General features: G+C 45.4%; 1 pseudogene across 1 annotated transcript in view; it reads left to right on the forward strand.

Moving 5' to 3' along the window:
• The window catches only part of LOC309640602 (putative tetratricopeptide repeat protein 41), a 91860-nt pseudogene that overhangs the window by 63008 nt on the left and 15954 nt on the right, over positions 1-12898 (forward strand). Inside the window, exons 12-14 of the transcript XR_014268583.1 lie at positions 4862-5009; positions 5563-5711; positions 9587-9719. The product of XR_014268583.1 is annotated as a putative tetratricopeptide repeat protein 41 (transcript). The remainder of the gene's footprint in view (positions 1-4861; positions 5010-5562; positions 5712-9586; positions 9720-12898) is intronic.

Consider the following 12898-nt stretch of genomic DNA (forward strand, 5'->3'; position numbering starts at 1 on the left):
CCTCCCGCCTGTGAAGAAAGGGAAACGGGCGTGTGTGCTTTGCTTGCTTGATTTTTTGTTGGGCTGCTGGGCGTGTGAGGGTTGACCATGAGCACGCCTCCTGTGACAGATGACCCTTTTAGAATGTGGAAGGCTGTTGTGATGCACCTCACACTGCTTTGAAGAGTAAGCGGGCCACTCAGAGCTCGACTGTGAAGCCAGCCTTTCTGGGTTCAAATCCCACCTCTCCACTTACTGGTTCTTTGCTGTTTATTTATTTATTTATTAAAAAAATGTATTTACTTATGTATTAATAATTTTAATTTAATTTTTATTTTTTTGGCTCTTTGCTTTTAGACACAAGACTTAGCCTTTCTGGGTCACAGTTGTCATATTTGTAAAAATATAGGAATAAAAATAGCACCTACATTGCATGGTCGTTGTGAGACTAAAAGCATTCAAGGGAGACCGTAAAGCACACAGAATGGTGCCTGACACATAGTCAAGTACTCATTCATGGTAGCTCGTTTTTTTATTCGCCAGTATTTGATGCCCGACGCTGCTATGGCACCACTAATAGAACAAAGAACGTTCAGTGAATGCAGATACTAAGCATTTTTGACTCACTGACTTACAGTCAGACTAAACATAATGTCTAGACTTATGTCATATTTAAACGGCTGTGTCAATTATCTTATGTTGTATAAGAAAGCACCCCAGAACTCAACAGATTAAAACCAACAGCCAACAAAGAATCATACTCTTTCTGAGCTACAATCCTACTCTTTTTGAACTATAAGCAAAAGATCATCTAGTCCAACGGCTGCATTATACAGATGAATATGAATATGAAGGAACTTTTCTATGACAGGTTAACTCATGGGTGTGCAGAGCTCAGTCTTTAGGACAGAGAGACCTGGGTCTCTACCACTTACTAGTTGCATGGTCATGACCCATGGCAACATAATGCCACTCCCTGTACCTCGGTTTGTTTCCTTAACTCTAAAATGCTAATGGTTTTCACCTCATATTATTGTTGCAAGGAACAACAAAAAAATGGATGTAGAGTACCTAGTTTAGAATAAATACTCAATCACATGCAAAAAAAAAATAATAAAATAAAACCAACAGCGACTTATTATTGCCCACGTCTGTGGTCCACCAAGGGGATCCCCCTGGTCCAGGGTAGGCTCAGCAGATCTGGGCTGGGCTCATGCAAACATCTGTGATCAGCTGGCAGGGCCAGTGGGGCTGGCTGGTCTCAGAGGACTTCACTCAGATGTCTGGTGGTTGTCTGGCTGGGTGACAGGGTTCTGGTCACGTGCTCCTCATCCTTCGGGAAAACAGCCCAGGCCTGCTCACCTAGTGGCTTGCACAATTCCGAGAGGGAGAGCACAAGTTTACGCCTAGGCTCAGAACTGGCATGACACCCCCTCTGCTGCATGTGATTAGTCACAGCAAGTCATCAGGCTTTATTCCATGGCAGAGAAAGAGACTCTGGTGCAGAGTGGCATTGCAAAGTGGAGTTGGGTACAGGTTGGCATGGAGAATCACAGCTGTTTTTACAGTCTACTGTAAGATCAAAGGTCACCTTGGGCAAGCTACTTACCCTCTCTGCATTTCACCTGTAAATCCACTTTTTTTTTTTTTTAGTATTAGTTGTTTTTTTGTTTGTTTGTTTTTTTATACTTCAGGTTCTTATTAGTCATCAATTTTATACACATCAGTGTATACATGTCAATCCCAATCGCCCAATTCAGCACACCACCATCCCCACCCCACCGTGGTTTTCCCCCCTTGGTGTCCATATGTTTGTTCTCTACATGTGTGTCTCAAGTTCTGCCCTGCAAACCGGTTCATCTGTACCATTTTTCTAGGTTCCACATACATGCGTTAATATACGATATTTGTTTTTCTCTTTCTGACTTACTTCACTCTGTATGACAGTCTCTAGATGCATCCACGTCTCAACAAATGACTCAATTTCGTTCTTTTTTATGGCTGAGTAATATTCCATTGTATATATGTACCACATCTTCTTTATCCATTTGTCTGTCGATGGGCATTTAGGTTGCTTCCATGACCTGGCTATTGTAAATAGTGCTGCAATGAACATTGGGGTGCATGTGTCTTTTTGAATTATGGTTTTCTCTGGGTATATGCCCAGTAGTGGGATTGCTAGATCATATGGTAATTCTATTTTTAGTTCTTTAAGGAACCTCCATACTGTTCTCCATAGTGGCTGTATCAATTTACATTCCCACCAACAGTGCAAGAGGGTTCCCTTTTCTCCACACCCTCTCCAGCATTTGTTGTTTGTAGATTTTCTGATGATGCCCATTCTAACTGGTGTGAGGTGATACCTCATTGTAGTTTTGATTTGCATTTCTCTAATGATTAGTGAGGTTGAGCAGCTTTTCATGTGCTTCTTGGCCATCTGTATGTCTTCTTTGGAGAAATATCTATTTAGGTCTTCTGCCCATTTTTGGATTGGGTTGTTTGTTTCTTTAATATTGAGCTGCATGAGCTGTTTATATATTTTGGAGTGTAAATCCACTTTTACAGTAACAGTTATCATTCGTTTCATGTTTACAATGTACAAGGCACTTGATGCTCACAAGCTCTTTTACCTTCAAATATACCTCATGTGGTATATATAGTTACCCCGCTTTACAGATGAAGAAACTGAAGGTCAGAGACATGAAATCAACTACGTCAGCTCCCACAGCTAGCACCTCTGGAGCTGGGGGTCCAAGCTAGGCCTCTCTGACCCTAAAGCCTGTCCGCATTACTCCTTGCTATGTGGCATCTCTTCTAGCATCGGCATTTATAAAGCTCTAATCCTCCATACATAGAGGCTAGCTTCTAAGTCATCCTAATGTAGGCAGGGCTGGTCATGGACATGCTGGGACCTTGGTGAGCAGAGGAAACCAGTGTGGGAACCAGGGACGCTTCTGTGGGTTCTGGGACTGGCCTTCTAGAGCCAGCCGGGCCGTCCAAAGCATAGAGTTCCAAGGATTTTGGCAGACCTTGGCCTGGTATAGACAAGTGTGGTTCTCCAAGGGGGCAAAAACAGCAGGTGGGGTGGGCTCCTGGTGAACAGGAATGCTCAGAGGTAGATCAGTGTCATTAGCAGCAGCTTTGATGGGAGTGCACTGTACTTCCGGTCTCTTGATGAGGGTCAGGTGGGGATTCAGGGTCTAGGCAAGCAGATAAAGGGGGAGGGGAGGGGTTTCCAGCCTGACCAGGGCTCACACATTCAAAAACTCTTTACTGAGCACCTGTCGTGCACCAGGCACTGTGTTGAGTCCAGCAGCTTGAACAGGACAGAGTCACCAACGCTGCCCCCTAAAGGAGGTGACACATGACACACAAGGGAGCGGACACATGCAGTAATTACAGGCTGTACTAAATGCAGTGAGAGACACAAACAAGAGATGGAGGTAGAGCGTGAGCAGGGGGAGGGACCACCTGTGAAAGGGTGGTCAAGGGGCCTCTCCAGGAGGGGACATTGAAGCTGAGACGTGACAGACTGCAGGAGCAACATGTGGTGGGGATGAGGGCATTCCTGGCAGAGGGAACATCGTGTGCAGAGCCCTGAGGTGGGAGAGGGCTCGGCTTGTCCTAGCGATGAAAAGAGGCCTTTGTGACCTGCTGTGTGTGTGTGGCACAAGGAACTATATTCACTGTCTTGTAACAACAAACATATAATGGAAAGGAACCTGAACAAGTACACACACGTGTGTGTATATATATATATATATATGTATATAATTGAATCACTTTGCTGTACACCAGAAACTAACACAACATTGTAAATCAGCTATACTTAAATAAGAAAATTAAAAAAAAAAAAGAAGCCTTTGTGAACAAAGGACAGGAGGCAGCTGGGCTCACATCCTTCAGGGCCTTGGGCCTCAGGAAACATTTGGATTTTATTATCAGTGCAAGGGAAAGCCTTGCAGGAGTTAGGCTGGGGATGACATCGCCTGATTTCTGTTTTGAGGTCACGTTTGCTGCTGTATGGAGAATGGATTATGTGCTGGCTAAGAGGGGACATAGGGAGACCAGGTACTTGGCTGCCCGTCCCTGGTGTGCAGATGCACGGCCTGAGGCCCTGGAGTGGGCACTGAGCAGTGAATGGGGTGCTGTTGATGATGGGAAAGATGCTTTTTTGATAATTTAATGGTAACCCTTTATAATTAATACTGAATTCCTTAGCATAGGGAGTTAAATCTGCTTTGTTTACTGCTAGCAATGCTCTAGTAACACCTTCTTGAAATATAATTATGGTTTTTATCTCTTTCCATAACAAAGTATGGCTTAGAAAACCGTAAAACTGTCTACTTTTAGAAGTCTATTATTGTTAGAATATCTAACTCTCAATAACTAGCAAAATTTAGGCCTTTGCAAAGGGTACATTCCCAAGGCAGTGTGTATCTAGGTACAACCCATTACTTATTAATTAGGTTTATGGGGTTATTCACGTGTTTCTTGTTGTAAGGCTGTACCATTTTATTGTTTCTTGTTGCAAGGCTGTACCGGCTTGCCTTCTCTAGGACTTGGTTACCATGGTGACGGCTGGTTTCACTACATTCATATTCTCACTCTGTTTCTGACCTGTTCATTTGCAAAACGGACTTGGATTTGGTTTCAATCTATTGCCTCAGCTCCTCAGCCCTATAACTTCTGCACACACACAAATTCGTGTAGAAAAACCAACTCCATGCAATGTAGGTCAGTAATTGATTTATTAAGACAAAACCCAGCTGTTGGCAGCGAGGAAGAAATGATATTAAATGCTCTGCCTAGTGACATCTTAACTCTTCTGTGGAAAAAAGCCTTGAGCCTCATCTTCTGTGCCAAAATTTATTCCCTGCAGGCAGAGTGCTGAACAACCTGGCGAAGTCAGCATCTAAGGAGTACTTAAAAGAAAATCATATTCTGCAGTGTGCTACTGAAATGTCCAGCTTACTGTACAGCAACACCTGTGACCAGGCTACCATGAAATACGCTGAAGGTGTTCTGATGTAAACGTGTGTTTTTGCTTGAAAATGTTTTATTTTCTGTACTAGCTGTTACTGTTATGATTAATATACTTAACCCGTACTTGCTAATCCATTTCCCAACTAACTGATGGGGTTAAGAAAGGCTGAATTGTAACACTTCCATCCTCTGATTCAGTGGTTCTCAACCGGGGGCAGGCTTGCGCCCCATGGGGCCTTTGGCAATGTCTGGAGGCGCGTTAGCCTGTCATGACTGGGGGCGTCATTATTGGCAACTAGTGGGTACAGGCCGGAGGAGATGGCAAACATTATACAGGACCCTTCGCAACAAACTATCCGGCCCCAAATGTCCATAGTGCTGCGGTTGAGAGTAGTGCCCTAGTTTCTTATAAAGATGTACACACATCTTATCAATCACTTTGAAAGTCTCAAGCCTCTGCTAATATAAACTGCTCTGCTGTTTTGTATGGTCCTATATAGAATAAAGGACGTTTATGAGCATTATTTTTGGTGACACAATGAAGGTAGCCAACATGTATCGTGCCCAGTAAGTCACGCACATGCATTTTATTTTCAGATCTGCTGCCGGAAACGCTTCTCTTGCAAAAATGAAATTTCAAGATTGCTTAAATATCAGGAGAAGTTTGGTGAGAAAAACACCCTAGTTGGAGAAATTATGGAATTTTTAGCGGATTTACTGTTTTTCCCACTGAGACATAGTGAAAGGTAAGTTTTTACAAAATGTTTCAGGTAGTGTGTCTCCTTTCCCCACACCCAGTCCCCCCAAAAAACCCCACTAGTGGCAGGGAGGTCAGGGGTCACTCATCGGGGCGTCTCACTTCTTTGGTCCCAGCCTTGTGCAGAGAGACTCACCGTGCCTGAGAGTTCTGCCCTGATCTCTTTGTCAGGACACTGACCATGATATATTTGAAAGGAGCTCCTAGCCCACAAACCGTGTAGAGGTTTTGGCAGGAGGAAAAGTAAAAAGGAGGACAATGCCATCGTGGGCATCTCCCAGCATCACCCCGGGCCTTGTGAGGAAGATATATATATTGTACTTGAGGCCTCTGTGGACTGTGTCTCCGGTACCACACCCCACTGGTCTGTCTTCTGCAAGACCTAGGCCAGAGCCTGCAGTGCCTCAGAACGCACTTTCCTGCCACCCCTCCTCGCCGGGGAAGACCTCTCACTCTCTTGCCACGTGTGGGGCTTTCCTGGGCTCTCCATACAAGGCGTTGCTAAAGCTGTTAAAGAAAAAAGTATTTGTGACACTTGTTAAAGAAAGACTTGTTGAGGCAGACTTTATTCAGGCCCTTCGTGATAGGTGTAGGGACCCCTCTGCAGCGGGGTTCTGCAGCGGCAGAGACAGATTGGACTCACCTCCGAATACACGGAAAAGCAGCGGGGTGTGCGGGGTCAGTAGACGGAAGGTTACTAAGAGGAAACATCAGGGGTACGGATGGGGGTGGATTCTGGCTAAACAGACGTAACAGGATTCTTGCTGAAGGCAGGCCAGGGTGATCAGACGTCACCTGGGGGATGGTGGCGGTGAGGAATCTGCGTAGATACGGACGGTGATCAGATATCGTGGATGGCTAAACTGACCGACCGAGCAGGGTTCTCGCTGGGTGGACAATGCAGACGTGAACAGCGAAGTCCAAAAGTTGGGGCCGAGTTGAAAATTGCTCGGAAGAGCCTGAGTAGAGTTTGGTCAGGAGAGACTGTCAGCGTCTGTGTTTAAAAGAGGGGTTGTAGGTATTACCGTCCAGATCTAATCTGTGTTAGGATTTGCCAAGCTCGACCACTTCTTCCTTTGCCAGGTTGGTATGAGAGAAAGTTCTTTGTGAGTCCACAGAGAGTCAGTCCACCACACCCTTCCTTTGGCCCAGCCTACACCCTTGCACAGCCAGTTCAGCTGGTTGAAGGGCCAGGGACGCTCTCGGTGAAATTGTAAAGTTGTGAGGTTTTGTTTTTGTAGCTCCTCCCTCTCCCTTCCCTGTTCGCCGTCCTGCCTTTCACTTTTCCCTTTCCACCATCCTTGAGAGAATTTTCCTCTCACCAGGGAGGTGACCTCTTCTGGCTTTTACTCCCAAGAAGAATGTGATGTGAGTCATCTCTAACTCTGAACTGCAGATCAGTGTTAACCCTTTCGAAGAATATTTACCTTGAAAAGAGCAGCCCCAGTAAAGGAGTTTCTAAGGGTAAAGTTACCGGTGCTCTGTAGTAGTGCTGAGATGTTGGGCTCTGGGGTCCGATTGCCTGGATTCAAATTTTGTTTCTGCTGCTTGGTAACAGTGAGAACCTGGGCGCATACTTAACATGTTGGTGTCTCATTTGTTTCCTCGTTGGTAAAATGAGAGTGGTGATAGTGTGTTCCTTGTAGGATGACGGTGAGAACTGAGAGATCTTCTATGTAAAGTGCTTGGAAGAACGCCTGGCGCACTGAATTGATAAATTGAGTTCTTAGTATTATTATTTTGCTCCCCAGCAGGGAATTTTTGAGGCCCTTGACGCTACATAAGCCTACTTTTGTTCCTCTTAAGGTCAGCACTGTGAGCAGAGAACAGGACTTTCTTTAGAGAAGCGAAAAGCTTGACAGTAAAACCATTGCCTCGTAAAAGAGAAATCTAAACACGTAGCTTACTGACTGAGTCATCGCTACATCCTGGGCTGCCCACCATAAATCCAGAGCTGGCAGCGTGTGACTCATCAGACACTTAACACTGCTGCCGTTCAACGTGCCTGGCCTCTGTGTCAGAGGAGCTGACCGTACTTGGCAGTCTTCTTCCCAGACCTCATTGTCAACGGTCAGCCTTCCGAAACGACCGAGAAGCCTTTATCCTTATAGAAGGTTGTCCTTAGGTGACCGCATCTTCCACATTGGTTAAGACTGGGAGATTTTTGCTGTGCCACTCAACTCACCTCTCAACCATGTGGAGATCCTTTGTCTTGGTGGCCAGGGGCCCTCAAGACAGCTCTCATGCACTAGGGAAATGATCAGAGGGTCCTAAGGGGCCTTGGAGAGTGGGGATATGTAGGGATGGATTCATGAGGTCAGATTACAAAATTAAAAGTAACCCTCCCCCAACTCCCCCCTCCCTCGCGTGCCGCCTCCCCCCAGGACAGAGAAGAATGAGCAAACTGGCTTAAGAGGAACGGGGATGTGTTCTCAGTGAAATCAGTGAATGTCATCGCTCTTTCTCTCAACTTTGTATCCATTCATCAGCAGCTGTCCTTTCATCAGTGTCCCCTCCACAGACAAGTGTCTCAGCTGCCTCACTTCCCGTTGATGTCGTTCGCCTCTCCCTCCACCCAACTCCGTTTCGCCTCCTCCCATGAACATAATCAGGGACTTCCTCGTTGTGTCTCTTTGCACTTTGATCTTGTTGGTCGTCTGCTGCTGGAGTTTTTGACAGCATCCATTGCTCCCCTCCTGAAATACGCTCTCCTGGTTTCTGAGCTACCTACCCTCATGGCCGTCTTCTCTGATGATGCCTTCTTGGTTACTTTCGTGGGTTTCCTCTTTCTCTTCCCGACTCTAGTCCAGATGGTGGTGCTCTTGGGTTCAGTTCTTGGACTCTACATGTGTCAGCCGCGGTGCCGCAACCTCGCCCGTGCCCAGGGCTTCAGCCAGCATTCCCTAAGGCGATGGCTTCTCGTCTCCATCTCCTTCTCACACCTCCATTATCGGCTGCACACGTGTGCATCCATCTGCCTATTGAGCGTCTCCATTTGGGTATCCAAAGTCTTCGGGCAGTTCAGAGTCAACATTCTCAAGCCTGAAAACATCCACCCCTCTCCCTGACAAAATGCATCTTCTCCCATCTCACCCAGTACAGACACCATCTTAATGACACATTTTCGTGGTATTTATTATCAGTCACCATGCTAAACCCACTCCATACATTTTCTCATTTAATCCTCACAACAGCTCTGCTATCCTCATTTTGAACACCAGAAAACCGAGGTTTAGGAGATTAGGGTGCTTGACCAGCTTTCAAATGTAAGGCCAGGATTAGCACCAGGGGAGTCTGATTGCAGAGCCGTAGTGCCTAACCACCGCATCACTACCAGGCACGCTTGACCTCAGAGCTCAAGCTCCTAACCTCATCACCCTACTGCACGTGCAGATGCCAGCGCTCCCAGCACCAGGACCACCACATTCCATGCGACGCCAAGACTTAGCAGGTGTCCGGTCACATCTGTGGCCACTGCATTAGCTCAGACCCTTATCATTCTTCCTCTGGACCAGCTGGTCTTCCCTTCCGTAGCCTCACCTGCTTCAGTTTATCCTCTGCATTTGCACCCAGGTGAATTTTCTAAAATGCAAGTTGGATCACGTCACTGTCTTAATGAAAACTCTTCAATATTAAAGTCCAAAACCCCTAGGTTTGCACTCAGTGTCCTTCACAGGTGGTTGGTCCTCCATTTCACCCTCCAAACTCTCCTCCTACCTCGGGAAAGTCTCTGAGGGCAAGGGTTAGTCTTCCTCATTTCTGAACCCCAGCCCCAGTGCCAGCATTCCGTGAATGTTTGTTGGATAAATGGATGAATGCCATGCTTCTTGGATGCAAAGCTTTTATTAAATTTCTCTTTTCTAGATTCAAAGGAAGCAAGCAATTGAATATTATAAACAAGTGATAAAAATAAAGGAAAATGCAGGCACTCTGGCCAACTCCTTGCTCATCAGGAAGCAGGTGAGCATTAGCCTAAGTGATACCTTGTGTAAATTAGGTAATTGCTTTGATGTATTTCTGTTAGAAGCAGATGACTTTTCCCTCCGTCTCACCTGCATACTCTGCTTATTTTTTAAAAAGCCTTCATTTTTGAAGCAAGCAACTCCTGTTCCACATACTTTCAACTTTTTTTTTTTTTTGCAGCTTATTTACCTTCCCTCATTAGGTAAGTGTCTTAGTCTGTTGCTATAATTAAACTGGGTGGGTTAAACAAGAGAATTTTATTTCTCACAGTTCTGGAGCCTGGGAAGTCCAAGATCAAGGAGCCAGCAGATTTGGTGAGGGCCCATCTCCTGGTTCAAAGACAGCTGTTTTCTCACCATGTCCTCACATAGTGGAAGAAAGGGGCTGAGAGCTCTCTGGGGTCTCTTCACTGATTTCTTTTATAAGGGGCACTAATCCCATTCGTAAGGGCTCTATCTTCATGGCCTTATCACCTCTCAAAGGCCCCACCTCCTAATACCATCATCTCAGGGCTTAGGATTTCAACATAAGAATTTTAAGGGGGACATAAACATTCATACCACAACAGAAAGGTATCTTTTAAAAGTCCTTTCCATCCCATTTTTCATTCCTTTGTAGGCAAAGCACCATGCCCAACCACACCCCTCTCCTGTCAGTGTAGGTTCCCTTCTTCCTTCCAGTTCTGTTTTAAGATGCTGTTTCTATAGCAGTAGCCGTTTCATACTTATTCCTGTGTCGCTAAAGTAACACGTGACCAGAAATAACACGATGGGCCCACTTTTGATTTTACTCATGGGACTCAGTGCCTCAGATCTGGTGCAGAGATTTGAAGGCATTTTCTGATTAAAGATAAACATTTAAAACTTAAAACGAAAGTTAAAAAAATTGAAATGAAAAATTTGGCCCTTAAATCTTATCAGGAGGATTGGGGTTGGGTCTTTTGCCTCCTCTTGCTCCCTGTTGCTTCTGTTATACTGTTCTGTTTCCCTTCATGGGAGGAGTTCTGATTCTTCCTCTGCGTTTCTTCCACCAGAATGTTGATATTATTACCTGTGGTTTATAGTGACTGTTGAGTCTCTTCATCCCTGGTGCTAGATTGGTTAGGTGGAATTTACTGACATTTTAAGGGTGGTCCTCCAGGGTCACTGTTGAAGAACTCAGGGGCATCTGAGAGAAAGGTTCTGCTTTCCAGGCTCTGCTATTGCCCGGGACCAGGGTAGCAGGACCTCACCTTTTACTGCCTCAGTACTTATTTGACTCAGTAGCCCATTAGCTTGTTCTGCAAATAGTTGCCACACATGAATTCTGTCATTTGCCTGGAGCATCTCTGCCAGACTTGGGAACTGAGGAGAATGAGAGTTGAATTGGAGGCAGCAAATAACGCTTGGATAGGAGGCTGGGGACAGGCCACGGCTGGAGGGTGGGGTAGGCGTAGTCAGGGATGTGATTCCCACAGACAGCACTTGCCAACTTTTGTGCCTCCAGTGAGTGGGTTCAAATAGAGTGAGGGTTCAATGAGGGTCAAACAGAGGCCTCTCCGCCCTTGGGCAGCTTTGTTTCTTTCTTTCAGTAGGCTACACTAGAAATCTCAGTTTCTATAAATGCTACAACTGGAAAAATTTTGATACACTGTCAGGGCTCCCTAAAGTCTCATTGCCACAGGGCACAATCTACTTCAGCCTTAAAGAGTGGTTTTTAACCCGGGCTGATTTTGACCCTCAGGACACAAAGTCTGGAGAAACTGGATTGTCATGGCTGGGGGTGGGGAGTGCACATTTAGTGGGTGGAGGCCTGGGAGGCTGCTGTACATCTTACAGTGCCCAGGACAGCCCCCCGACAATAAAACATTACCCAGCCCAAGATGTCAACAGCGCCAAGACTAGGAAACCCTGACCTAAATCAACCACTTCCCCAGCATATATGCTTGTCATCCATAGTACAGTAAAACAGGCTTGCTCTCGGCCTAGTCATGTGCTGACGAAAAAGGCTTAAAATACTTGATATCTGCAGGGAGAGAATATTTTCTGTTTTCACTGTACAGATTTAGGAGTATGTGTGTGTGTGTGTGTGTGTGTGCGCGTGTGTGTACTTTTTTTTTCCAGTAAGGGTGTCCAGGCTGAGTAAAGATTTTGTTTCTAAACAGAAATTGCAGATGCAAATCTAGAAAACATTTATGGGAAAGGAACTAGTTTACCTGATCTGGTTGCTTTGCCTAAATTTTTGTTACTAGTTTTAGTGGCTTGTCTATGGTGAAAGTATAATATATTCATTTACTTTCCGATAAGAGGGTCTCTGGCAATCACAGTGTTTTGGTGACTTCTTAAATAATTCTTTATGATAGGTTTCCATTTTGCAGTCAATTTTCAACGTGGTTACGATCAAGTATTTTTCTGTAAGGAGCACTTTCTTGCCATCATTTTTTTTCCCACCTGCTGGTGATTGAAGTTGATTCGTTTCACATAAGGCCCGCTCCAGGCTCACAGGTACATCGTGCGTGGTTAAGTCAGCTGTCAGGGCAGGATTCTTGTGCTTTTGTTTCAGTCCCCGGTGGTGAGAGTTGATGGGTGTCTTCAGTACAGGAGGATGAGAGCCCTGGGAGGGAAAGGTAGACTAAGTTTACGGAGACCTCGGAATCAGTTGTTCTTTGACATATTTTTAGTTTTCCTGTGTAGGGGCGGAAAAATGTTTCTTCCATCTTCTTAGGGTCCCTGGCAGAGCCTGAAAATTAAATTGAAAAGGCAGACTTTCACCACCCTCATTCCACCTGACCCTGCAGGCAGAAATTTAAGAGGCTGACTTTGATAAGAAATTTTATCTCCTGTGGCTTTTGTTAAGAAGCCCAGGATCTCTTAACAGCAGCTTCTGGACCAAGCAAGGAGTACTAGATGGTAGAATCCCACCTTTATCACCAAAACTGTAGGGGAGAAAAAAATTTTTTTTCCTCTACCCTCCTAGGTTCTTCTGCTGGGGCCCTGTAAAATTAGCCTGAGAAAAGATTGATTAACAAGAGAAAAATCAAACAGAAGTTTACTCATGTGTGCATCACACTTACACACCTACTCAGGGATGAGCAACTCCAAGGGGTGGCTTGAACTTGGGGTCTACATACTAACTTAGCAGGGGAGAGGGAGGGGGAGAAAAGGCCCTCATGGGAAAGCACATGACTCTTTGGAAGGATAAATAGGCCCTTAGGAGAATAGGTGATCTGGTAGT

This window comes from Balaenoptera physalus (assembly GCF_965194825.1).
Source record: "Balaenoptera physalus genome assembly, chromosome: 13".
In the NCBI taxonomy this organism is placed as follows: Eukaryota; Metazoa; Chordata; class Mammalia; order Artiodactyla; family Balaenopteridae; genus Balaenoptera; species Balaenoptera physalus.